The following is a 12,158-nucleotide window of genomic DNA, read 5'->3' as shown; positions in this document are numbered from 1 at the left end:
TAATGTTAATAGTTGGACTGAACAAGAACTTACTATGTTTTGAGAACCGTGAGCTTTGCTATACCACCACTTTATCATCTCAGCAATGCAGAAGGCAGGTTTTATTCAACCAAATAAAAACTTAGAAAAACTAGGAAAATTTCAGGTTTTACACCTAAAAATTTATGTTCTATACTTGCATTATAGCATGTATGGTGTACTTTGTCATTCCTGTGAAGTTGGATATTCACGTTTGTCCTTTTAAAAATATCTCAGAATTAAGCTTTAACATTTTTCACAGAGAATATTCTCTCCTTTGCTAGATTTATTCTTAGGTACAGTACTGCTTTTTTATGCTATTGTTAAGTTGTATCTTCTTAATTATATTTTCTAATGCTTTGTTTTATTAAAATGCATTTTATGTTTGCAGATTCATGTTGCAAGTTTTTTCTTTCCGCATTCCAGTTAGAAATTCTTTAATTTTGTTACTCTGCCTTATTAGGCTAGCACCAACAAGCATAAATGCAGTGATGTCCCTATCTTGTTTGATTTTAAAGAATGCTTTTTAACCCAGTTTGGATGGTGTGTCTAGAGTATTTTCTAATAGCTATGACTGAGCAGGACAAGATAGCTATATTTTATTCCCAGTTTACTTAATTTTGTCATAAATACATAATGAGTTCTATAAACTTTATGTCTATGGACAGGTTCAAATTTTGTAACTTAACATTTCATTGTCATAAATTGGCTTTAGGTGTTTTCTTAAATTTCGTGTTCTCAATAGTTCATCTTTAATATTTTGCAAAGTTACATTTTATTTGCTAATACTTTGTGTAACATTTTTAAATGTTTAATAAATGAAATGGACTTATAATGTTTTCTATTTCATTGCTATTAACTATGCTGACATCCTAGAATGTATTATGTATTAGGCTTTTTTCCTTTTGTCTAGAAGAGTTTAATAAGATTCAGATGATTTGTTGCTTAAAGCTAGTAAAACCATCTTATAGAAATACTTTATTTTATTTTACTTTTTATTTTTTAAGATTTTATTTATTTTTTTATTAGAGAGAGCGCACAAGCAGGGGGAGCGGCAGGCGGAAGGAGAGGGAGAAGCAGGCTTCCCGCTGAGCAGGGAGCCCGATGCGGGGCTCGATCCCAGGACCCTGGGATCATGACCCGAGCGGAAGGCAGCCAGTCAATCGACTGAGCCACCCAGGCGCCCCAGAAATACTTTTAATTATTTTCATATACCTTGCCTGTCATTTTTTTCAGTAAGTAATAGGATTACTTAAGCATTCCTAGTTTCCCTCAGTTAGAAAAACTGTTGTTTTTCCTCTGATACCGCTGGGATCATCTGGTCTGAGCCAGATGTTTGAAAAGTACATTTTCTGGGTCAAATTTGGCTTAATTTCCACCTTCATATCCACCATCAAACTCTTTTCAAGTAATTGCTTCTCCAGCAAATATGTTTGCCTACTGAACACACTGCACTTCACTGTACCCATATTTTAAAGTCATTCTCTAAACTTAAGATGCACTTCCTTCACCTCTACCAACTGAAATTTTATGGAGTATTTGAGAACCTATTCAAATGGTATATCCATGTTTGGGAAGAAAACTTTATAATGAAAGGCTTCTTGAATATTTATTTTTATTAGTATGAAGTACTTCCACAATAACAAAAAGTACTTTATAAACTGGGGCACAATTGTTTTAAAAGCACTATTGAACTGGTAAGAGAAGAAAAGGGAATAGCAAGTTTCCCTAAGCACAAAAGGAGTTGGAAGGAAGAGGGCTACAATCTTTCCTTATGGCAGCCCCAGGGACTATTGGTAGGGTAACTGCTGGAACTTGGGTTTTATCCCAAAGCAGAGAGAGGCCTCAGGCCAGAACAAGGTGGGAGGTAAACAATAAATTTTTATAAAATCAGAACACTTAAAATGTAATTCCAGGGTAAAATAGACTGATAAATGAAGATGTGGCCAAGGAGAGATGATGAAACCTAAATAGTTCTGGATGGGAACACTATAGTTCTGGGTAGGAAAGAAAAAAAAAAAGCCTACAAGGTATAAAATACAAAATGTCACTGTGATTTTAACGTCTTGTTAATTTTGTGTGAAATAGAAATCACCTTGTCAAATTACCATAAAATTGGTCTCAGGTGGTAATTGCTCTGAATTGCTATGGGCAAATAAATGTAAAACAAATCCTTCAATTAATGCTTCAGTGGGTGAAGGTTCACAAAGACACTCTTGTGATGTCAAAAAAACCCCCCAAAACTGCAAAATACACAGATTTTCCAGTGAAACTTAGCAGACACTAAAAATATTGGAAATAGATGCCTATTATTTATTTATCAATGTAAAGATTTCATTTTTAAGTAATCTCTACACCCAGTGTGGGGCTTGAACTCACAACCCCGAGATCAGGAGTCACACACTCCACCCACTGAACCAGCCAGGCACCCCAGATGCCTTTGTATTTGCAAAGTAAATAAAAAACGTTTTAAATAACAAAATGTTCAAATACGGATTAAATCTCTAAAAAGAACACAATAGTTGAAAATAATGACCAGCTGTGAAAATAAAATTTTAAAACAGAGAAATAATTATGGAAGTTAAGTTTTTATATGTTAAAATGAGGTTGAATGAAGTAAAAAACTGAATTATGAATTGAAATATTTGAGGAAATTTTCCCAAAATGGCAAATAGTAATAAAGTGATAAGGGGATTTGAAAATGAAGGATAATTCTAAATAAGGATAGACTATTGGAATAACACTATCAAAAACATCACCTAATGGATTATAAGGCACTCTTCCCAATAACCACAGAATAGTAATTATTTTCAAGTGCTGGTGAAATATTTAATAAGATACACCATATGGTATATCATATATAAATTCTCAATAAATTGAAAAATAGTGAAATGTAAAAGTATTTTCTCTTACAACAGAAGTAAAATGGAAGCAGATAACTGAAAACTAATTTTTTAGGAAATATAAAAGTAGGTAAGCAAGTCAAAAAATATTTTAAACTGAGTGAAAATGAATATACACTATATTAACATGTGTGGATGTGGCTAAGTGTTTTGAAGAAAATTTATAGCATCAAATTGTTACAAAAAATATAAAATTATATATGAAATTCAAATCAGATTATAGAATGGAGAAATTATTTGTGACCTTGTGCTAGGGCACAAAAAGATTAATCATAAAAAATTACATAGCTTAGAATTCATAAGGTAAACTTTCTTTTTTTTAATTTTTTTTAAAGATTTTATTTATTTATTAGAGAGCTAGCGAGAGAGAAACAGCATGAGAGAGGAGAGGGTCAGAGGGAGAAGTAGACTCCCTGCTGAGCCGGGAGCCCGATGTGGGACTCGATCCCAGGACCCTGGGATCATGACCTGAGCCGAAGGCAGTCGCTTAACCAACTGAGCCACCCAGGCGCCCAGTAAACTTTCTTTTTAAGATTTACTAGTAAGAAAAGGATAAGGCAGAACACCCATATCTGACATAAATATTTGACAAAGGACTTGTGTCCAGAATATAAAACATTTACAACTCAGTTAAGTCAAATATCACAATAATAGAAAAATATATGAATAGATACTTCACTGAATGAGCTATATAAATTCTAATATACACATGAAAAGTTGCTCATAATATTAAATAGGGAAATACAAATTTAATCCATGATTATATACTATTAACATCCACTAGAATGACTAAAATTAAAATGGATTGGCACTTCTAAGTGTTGGGTAAGATGTGGAGCAAGTTTGACATTTTTCTTGCAACTCTTTGTTAGCTAGTTGCCAATAATAGCAATCATTTTTCCCATACTTTAACAAGCATTCCTTAGAATAGGAAGTAATTGATATAGATTTTGGATATATTTTTGTAGTTTATTGTATTGTGTGTGTGTAAAATGCCAATTCAAGTGTAACTTTGACCTTATTGTTTAGAACTATATGGTTTCCCAATGTCCTATATTAAGCAGAAATATTCCATATTATTCCATATTTTCATTGAATATGGAAAAGAAAAAAGAAATAGAATTCCAGACACTTTTTGGACCTGGAAGACTATTCTAAGCAAAGGATATTAAATGTTACTTCATTTCAGCAGAGACTGCTGATTATCCTGGGGTCTGACAGAGAGGTCCTTGACCTTCTTCCTTTACATCCTACTTTGGAAAATATTCATGCATTGTTCTATATAGATCATGAGCTTCAGGGATTTCTAGATATTAAGTATCTTTATAATCTGAGTGGAATATTATTCAAAATCTTAAGGCACATGTGCTTGTGTGTGGGGTGTTCTCTGTGGTTATTGTGGTATTGTGATCCTTCTTTTTAGCAAAATTTATTATCTCCTGAATATTTTTCCTTTGTTTCTAGGTTGGTTTTTATTAAAAAAAAATCCATACATAGGTCTAAATATGTCATTTTAAATATAAGTGCTTTGTTTTTGTGCAAAGGATGACTACAAGGTAATAATTTCACATGCTTTATATTCAGCCCTTAGCAAACAGTTATGTGAAATTATCAGTGATTTTTCCTCAACTGATTATTTCAAATATATTAACTGATATCTGGGGTTTGAAATGTTTCAGAGTCAGTAGTTTGGTCATGTGAATGATACATGACATAGTACTCTATATATTTTCTGGATAATTCATATGTTAAAATTTTTAAGTGAGAGGAAGCTTTTAAACACAAATTTTGAGTATCAGAAGAACTCTTCAAAAGCAGTTTTGTTATTTAATAAAAAACTAAAACCTTACTCTTAGTTAAATCCCTGGTATTTCAGGGGCTGTGCAATTTCTTGAAGTAAAATTCAATTATCTGTGTGGAGAGGAAACAAATATTTCTTATCTCTCTGCCAAAAATGTCATTGATCAGAAGATTAGTTGTGGTAAAGACATACCCGAGGTGAGAGAGATAGTTATTTTTTTTAAAAGATTTTATTTATTTATTTGAGAGAGAGAGAATGAGAGAGAGCGAGTACATGAGAGGGGGGAGGGTCAGAGGGAGAAGCAGACTCCCTGCTGAGCAGGGAGCCCGATGCGGGACTCGATCCAGGGACTCCAGGATCATGACCTGAGCCGAAGGCAGTCGCTTAACCAACTGAGGCACCCAGGCGCCCCGAGAGAGATAGTTATTGATACACAAAAAGATAACCCTAGATTATCTGTGTCCTAGATATCTAATTTCATATCTGACTGATGCTACTTTCTTTATTTTAACTTCCTCCTACTTTAAAGACTATCATGGCTATCATCACTTTTCTGTAATAAAAAAAAAAGTAAAAAATTATTTTTATATAATTGATTACAGATTTTCAGTTCTAATACCAAATGATTTATTTTTTTCCACTGTTTAATTTTAGAAAAAAAGCATTTTATCTTTCTCAAAAATATGCATTCTTTTCTGGAGTAACAATGGTATAATAACCATTTTGGTTTAAACGTGGTGAATAGAAATGTTGTGTGTAATTAATCTATGACATCCTTTTATTTTTATTAAATGTCTTATAAAGCTCAAAGATGCTGTATCAAAAGAGTTGGGTGAATGAAAGGAAAACAATACCTTGTTTTGGCCCATTCTATGGAAAAGAAACTAGTTTGCAGTTTCATAAATTTGAAAATTCATTCATTAAAAAACAAAAACACCGTGTTGTGGGTGCTATGTCTTATAATTGTGCTAAGTGCAGGAACAGTGATGAATTAGGTAGATAAGGCTTTAGTCTCATGAATCTTTTTTTTTTTAAAGATTTTATTTATTTATTTGAGAGAGAGAGAATGAGAGAGAGCACATGAGAGGGGGGAGGGTCAGAGGGAGAAGCAGACTCCCTGCCGAGCAGGGAGCCTGATGCGGGACTCGATCCAGGGACTCCAGGATCATGACCTGAGCCGAAGGCAGTCGCTTAACCAACTGAGCCACCCAGGAGCCCAGTCTCATGAATCTTATGATTTGAAGGAATAGACCCTTCACTGTAGTCAAAGCAGTTAAGCTGGACCTTGTAGACAGATCCTTTGTGATCATCTTGTCACAGAATGGCAAATCAGAATAGGAAGCCTCTTACTAGGAGTTAAAAGCACTAAATCACCAAGCAAATGACTTGACTGTATGAATTCATACATGCATGAGATTTGTGCAAATGCTTCCAAAATCCAAATATATAAAGTACTCATTACTGTAAAAACAGTTAAGAATTTAAAAGATTTGTTAATATCTACTTCTTACTTTGCTCTTATATCATTACTTTAAACTTGTAAAATGACAATGAATCTGTATCCTTAATGACTGCTTTATTTTATACAAAAGAAAACAGTATCATATAGAAGACATGTGCAGAAATACATTTAGATTCTTTGTTAAATCTTAAGAAAAGGTTTATAAAACACTTTAGTGAATATAATTGAGATTAAGGTTTATTATACACTTTTGTGAATACATTTTTGATAACTACATATTTAAAAAATTATAATTTATAAAGAGGAATATTCATTCAGTTATCCAACAAATACTTACTCAGTGCTAGTATGCATCTGGCACATTTTTAGGCCAGTGGTTCTCCAAATGTTATTTAGAGACCTTTGCAGATTTCCAAACTATTTGGAGTGTTTGCAATGTCAAAATGATGTTTATAATACATTATTTGACTTTTTAAATTTTGTTTTATCAGGGTGCCTGGGTGGCTCAGTCAGTTAAGGACTCTTGATTTTTGGCTCAGGTCATGATTTAATGGTAGTGAGATTGAGCCCCATGTTGAGCTCTCTGGTCAGCAGGGAATGTGCTTGAGATCCCCCTCTTCCCCCTGCTTGCACACACATGTGCTCTCTGCTCAAGTCATGATCTTGGGGTCCTGGGATGGAGCCCCGCATAGGGCTTCCATGCTCAGCGGAGAGTCTGCTCCTTCCTCTCCCTCTGCCTCTCTCAAATAAATAAATAAAATATTAAAATAAATCTTTAAAAAATAAAAAATAAATTTCATTTTATTATAAAAATACAGAAGATTTTTTGAGATGTTGCATGATCTATGGTGATATCCTAGAAGTGGAATCTCTGCATCATGTGGCAATACTATTTGTAATTTTTTGAGGAACTGTCAATACTGTTTTCCACAGTGGCTTCACTATTTTACATTTCCACCAACAGTGCACAAGGCTTCCAATTTCTATGCATCCTTACCAACATTTGTTATTTTATTATTTTTTGATAGTAACTATCCTGCTGGGTTTGAGGTGGCATTTGATAGTTTTGATTATAGATTTTTACTTTGATTAGTGATGTTGAACAATTGTTTATATGTTTGTTGGCTACTTGTATATCTTTGAAGAATGTCTATTCAAGTCCTTTGCCCATTTTTGAATTGGGTTGTGTTCTGAATTTTAGGAGTTTTCTATATATTGTACATATCAATCCTTTAGCAGACAACTGATTTGAAGATATTTTCTCCCATTCTGTGTTTTCTCCTTTTACTTTGTTTATAGTGCCCTTTCTGCAAAAATTTTCAATTTTGATATTCAGTTTATTTCTTTGGTTCCTTATGCCTTTGCTGTCACCTTCAAGAAACCATTGCCAGAATTGAAGTTATGAAGGTTTTCCATTTATTCTCTTTTAAGAGTTTTATAGTTTTAGGTCCTAAATTTAGACTTTTGGTCCATTTTGAGTAATTTTTATATATAGTATAAGGTAAGGGTTCAACCTTATTCTTTTACATGTGGATGTCTAGTTTTGCCAATACCATTTGTTGCAGAGTTTCTACTATGTTTTCATTTGTTATTCATTCTCCCTCTCTATGTCTTCTCTGGTTTGAGTATCCATAAAATGACCATTTTATGTCCTCCTTTAGCATATTATTTATACTTCTCTTTAAAAAATTGTTAGAGGTTGCCCTAGAGTTTGAAGTATATTTATTTTGATCATTTATCTTTAACTTATTTTTCTTCAGGTGTAGTGCAGACATCTTATAACTACTTTCCCAGTATCACCCTCCTGCCTCTTTTGACATTGAGGTCATTCATTTTATTTTATCCACATGCTCTAATCATCTAATACATTGTCACCACAAAGAGTTAAGTTTTTGATTAATAATAACAACTCTGAGGAACTTTAAAAAAATAGTTCTTGCAGGGCAAGTCTGCTAAGCGTGAATTTCCATAATGTCCTGCTTTTTTATTAAGATTAAAGATAGGAAATTGAAATGAGGGCTTCTCTCTGGTATCCTTCTACCAATTCCCATTTTTTTTTGTAAAATATCATTTTTTATGATTTAGCATATTGTATATCTATGTAAGATAGTAATGATGGATTTTGGGTTACAAAAAAATTAAATGAATTTGCCATAGGAAAAAAAAAATCCAGAATTGAAAGCTGAACGTCCTGAAAAATACCTGTGGAGAAATACTATGCTATTAATTTATTATATTATCTCAAAGATTCTGTTGCCATGTGAATAGGATACCAAAAGTTCTGTACAGAGTTGAATAAAAGGAGTATAAAACTCTTCCCTCTACTTTAGGTAGGAGCCACCACTATATTCTCAGATGCCTGTACTTTGTTCTACTCATTTTAGAATAAGCAAAAGGTAAAAATTTAAAAAAGGGCCTTTAACAGTGAATATATAATTAAAACTATAAGATAGAGACATTAAATTGGTTTAGAAGAAAAGGTTGAATAAATTAATATAGTAATCAGAATAAAGTTAATATAAGCCACAGGCTTAAGAAGGGGGAAGGAATGCCAAATACAAAGGAAAAAAGAATAAAGTTAATTTTATTCCAAATAATACATGAAAAAAGATACAAATAGGAATAAAATATCTGGTGCCTTAACTATCTAATCTTAACCAAGATAAAAAATGTCAAAAACACAAAAATGAAGATGAAATGATGGAAAGATGAAAATTTTAAGCGGTTTGATAAGACAAACACAAAACTAAAGGTACTTTTAAGAAACAAGGCAGGGTAAAGTGTTTAAAGAAACAGAATAATGTTTATTATCAGCTCAGATTTTTAATGAAAAGATGAGTAGAGATGTCAACCACAGACAACAGTTCAAAATCTAAAAGTTGCTGAACTGAGATAGAAATTTGAAAAACAGAAGTTGATAATCCATAGGTGCTCATGCTCCCTGTCCTCGGTGGATGGGAATTCATTACAAGGTCCTTAGGACTGAATTCTTCAGTGGAGAGCCAGAAAAAATGAAAAGCACTGGCCCTGGGAAGCCTGCGATACCTGCTCACCCAGAGTACTCCCGTACAGAAAGGTTTTCGATGAAAATGTGGGATTAAGTATATGAAGTATTTGATTATCACGTATTCCAGACAATCTGTTAATCCGTGCAGATTCCATGTATTTAGTGTTTTTAGATTTTCATTTGTGCTCAAATGTAATGTAACTTTTATTTTAACGAAGCAAGTAGAAAATAAAAATTCCTAAAATGTTGTGCTTAAAATGATTTGTAAGAACCAAGCAAATATGTTCATAAAATGGTGACAATATGCTACTTTTAATTACATTTCATTCCTTCAAAGAAATATTTTTATTTCACAAATTGACAAATGTATATTTTTTTAAAAATGAAGTTATTTATAACTAGCTACTTCCTTCCAGTGCAGTCCACTTTGGTTTTTTTTGGAACACTAGGGTCCTATTTAGGGAACTGTTAATAATCATGCATTAAATAGCCATGATGACCAAAGAGTTAATGCTATTCCAGAAGTGCTGACTTAGTTCCAGTGATCAGTGATTGCTCTGACGGAATTTAGCTGAATGTGGTTGCAATTATAAACTAAATGGTTCTTAAAGGAATAACTCTTCCATGACAAATGTGTGACAAATAACTATTCCCATACCTCTTCCCCAACACATTATGAAGCTCCAAACTTCAGCTTGATTACTAGTTCATCCATGGGAGAAGAGCCATATTGCACCATTTAATAGCCTTTCCTTATTGGCCTTATGGCTAATGAGGAGATGTGGGATGAGACATTCCAGAAACAGCTGAAGGTTTTTGATCCTTTCATTGCTATTTTATGATCCCTTACTTGAATGATTCCCGAGGTCAGTCCCTCTGTTGAAATGTAGTTGTTGTTGAAGAAATTACACTTTATATACTTGTAGTGACTGAGTCAGGTAAGGACCAGGACAAGGCCTTTAGAGTCAAAGCATCTCTATCTCGGAAAACTTTTGCCCATCAGTTAACCTGCCATTAGGTTGTTCTTTCACGAGCAACTTTCTGTTTCTTTCTCAAGTGACAGTCACCCTACATTGTAGTGGAGCCCACATTTCCATAATAGAAGATAGAATATGCTTTTAGTCTTTGCAGTGAAAGTGTCTTTCTGCTTTCGGGATTTGTGGGAAGTATCTGCAAGAAACCATGGCAAGGAGTATATAAATTTTAGTTTCTGGTCTCTTCTTATCTATCACATTATGCCTAAATCAACATGACCAGTAGCAGGTTAAGCATAAGGCACTATTTCATCAATAGCAACTGTACAATATTATGTTAGAATTCATCTAGCTCAAGAAAAAACATGTTTTAATTTTTTAATATTTAGCAAATATTCATCTAGGTTATTTAAAACTTTTTCTCACACCAAAAATAACATATATGCCTAAATTATAATTAGAATTATATTTTAAATACCTGTAACTATACTTTAAGAAAATTTTTATTGGGTGATTTTTTTTTAAGATTTTATTTATTTATTTGACAGAGAGAGACACAGCGAGAGAGGGAACACAAGCAGGGGGAGTGGGAGTGGGAGAAGCAGGCTTCCCGCTGAGCAGGGAGCCCGATGTGGGACTCGATCCCAGGACCCTGGGATCACGACCTGAGCTGAAGGCAGTCGCTTAACCAACTGAGCCACCCAGGTGCCCTATTGGGTGATTTTTGTTAATTCTGGAAAGTAAATTATTTTTTTTAAAGATTTTATTTATGTATTTGACAGAGAGAGACACAGCAAGAGAGGGAACACAAGCAGGGGGAGCGGGAGAGGGAGAAGCAGGCTTCCCGCTGAGCAGGGATCCTGATTTGGGGCTCGATCCCAGGACCCTGGGATCATGACCTGAGCTGAAGGCAGACGCTTAACGACTGAGCCACCCAGGCGCCCCAAGTAAGTGATTTTTAAAAGAAGATACTTCTATGATATAAAATCCTCATATGCTATTATTATATAGGTGTAAATGATGACTTGAAAGATTTTTTCTTTTTCTTTTCACTCTAAATCAATATGTCCCATTCCCAACAATGGTAATAATCTGATTGCCATCTCTGATCTCACTCCATATTTCCTCTTCTATAGCTACTTATGCTATTCTTTGTTGTATATAACTTATTAAGTTTCTTCTCATAGAATATCATTTTCACCGAGTACTCTTACTATTTCATTACCTTTAAATTGTTGGTCTCTTGCCTGGATAATTCAGTCTTTTTTCTGTAGTGGTGGAGACAATAAATAATCAGGATCATGATGAAATTTATTATATGCTTTAAAACATTTTTTCACTCAAGTCTATATAACATAGGCAGAAAAAAATGTGCAGAATACAAATTTAAAACTATGGATAATATACATACAAATAATGAACACATCTGTGTAATCACCACTCAGGTAAATGCACCACAAGACCTTTTCATGGCCCCTCTCAATTATTATCCTCCCTTTTCCCAAGCTAAACACCAAATACCAGTGTTTTAACTTTAAAAACTTTTTATGAATGGGCTTACATAAAATGAGTTTTTTGTTTTGCTTCCTTGATTCAATATTTTGAGATTAATCTATAAACACAACCTTATGTGTCATAGTGGGTCGTTAATTTGTATTACTGCAAAATATTCCATTGCATGACTACAATTTATGCATCCCGAATTATAAACATCTGGACTTTTTAAAATTTTTTTTTGTTTTGAGTTGTTCTAGATAATGCTGCCATAAACCTTGATTGCCTATCTTTTGATGGACAAGTGCATGCAGTTCTGTGACACACCAGAAAGTGCTTTGTTATATGGTGTGCTCTTTTTCAACCTTTAAACCATGAATAGTGTCAAAGTTTTCCAAAATGGTGAACATTTGTATTCCTGCCAGTAGTATATAAGTTGCTATTGCTATAGTCTCATCAGCACTTAGTATTGTCATTCTTTTTAAAAATATGTTTTTGA

The sequence above is a fragment of the Neomonachus schauinslandi genome, chromosome 6 (assembly GCF_002201575.2).
Source record: "Neomonachus schauinslandi chromosome 6, ASM220157v2, whole genome shotgun sequence".
Taxonomy (NCBI): domain Eukaryota; kingdom Metazoa; phylum Chordata; class Mammalia; order Carnivora; family Phocidae; genus Neomonachus; species Neomonachus schauinslandi.
Note: the sequence above shows the minus strand (reverse complement) of the source record.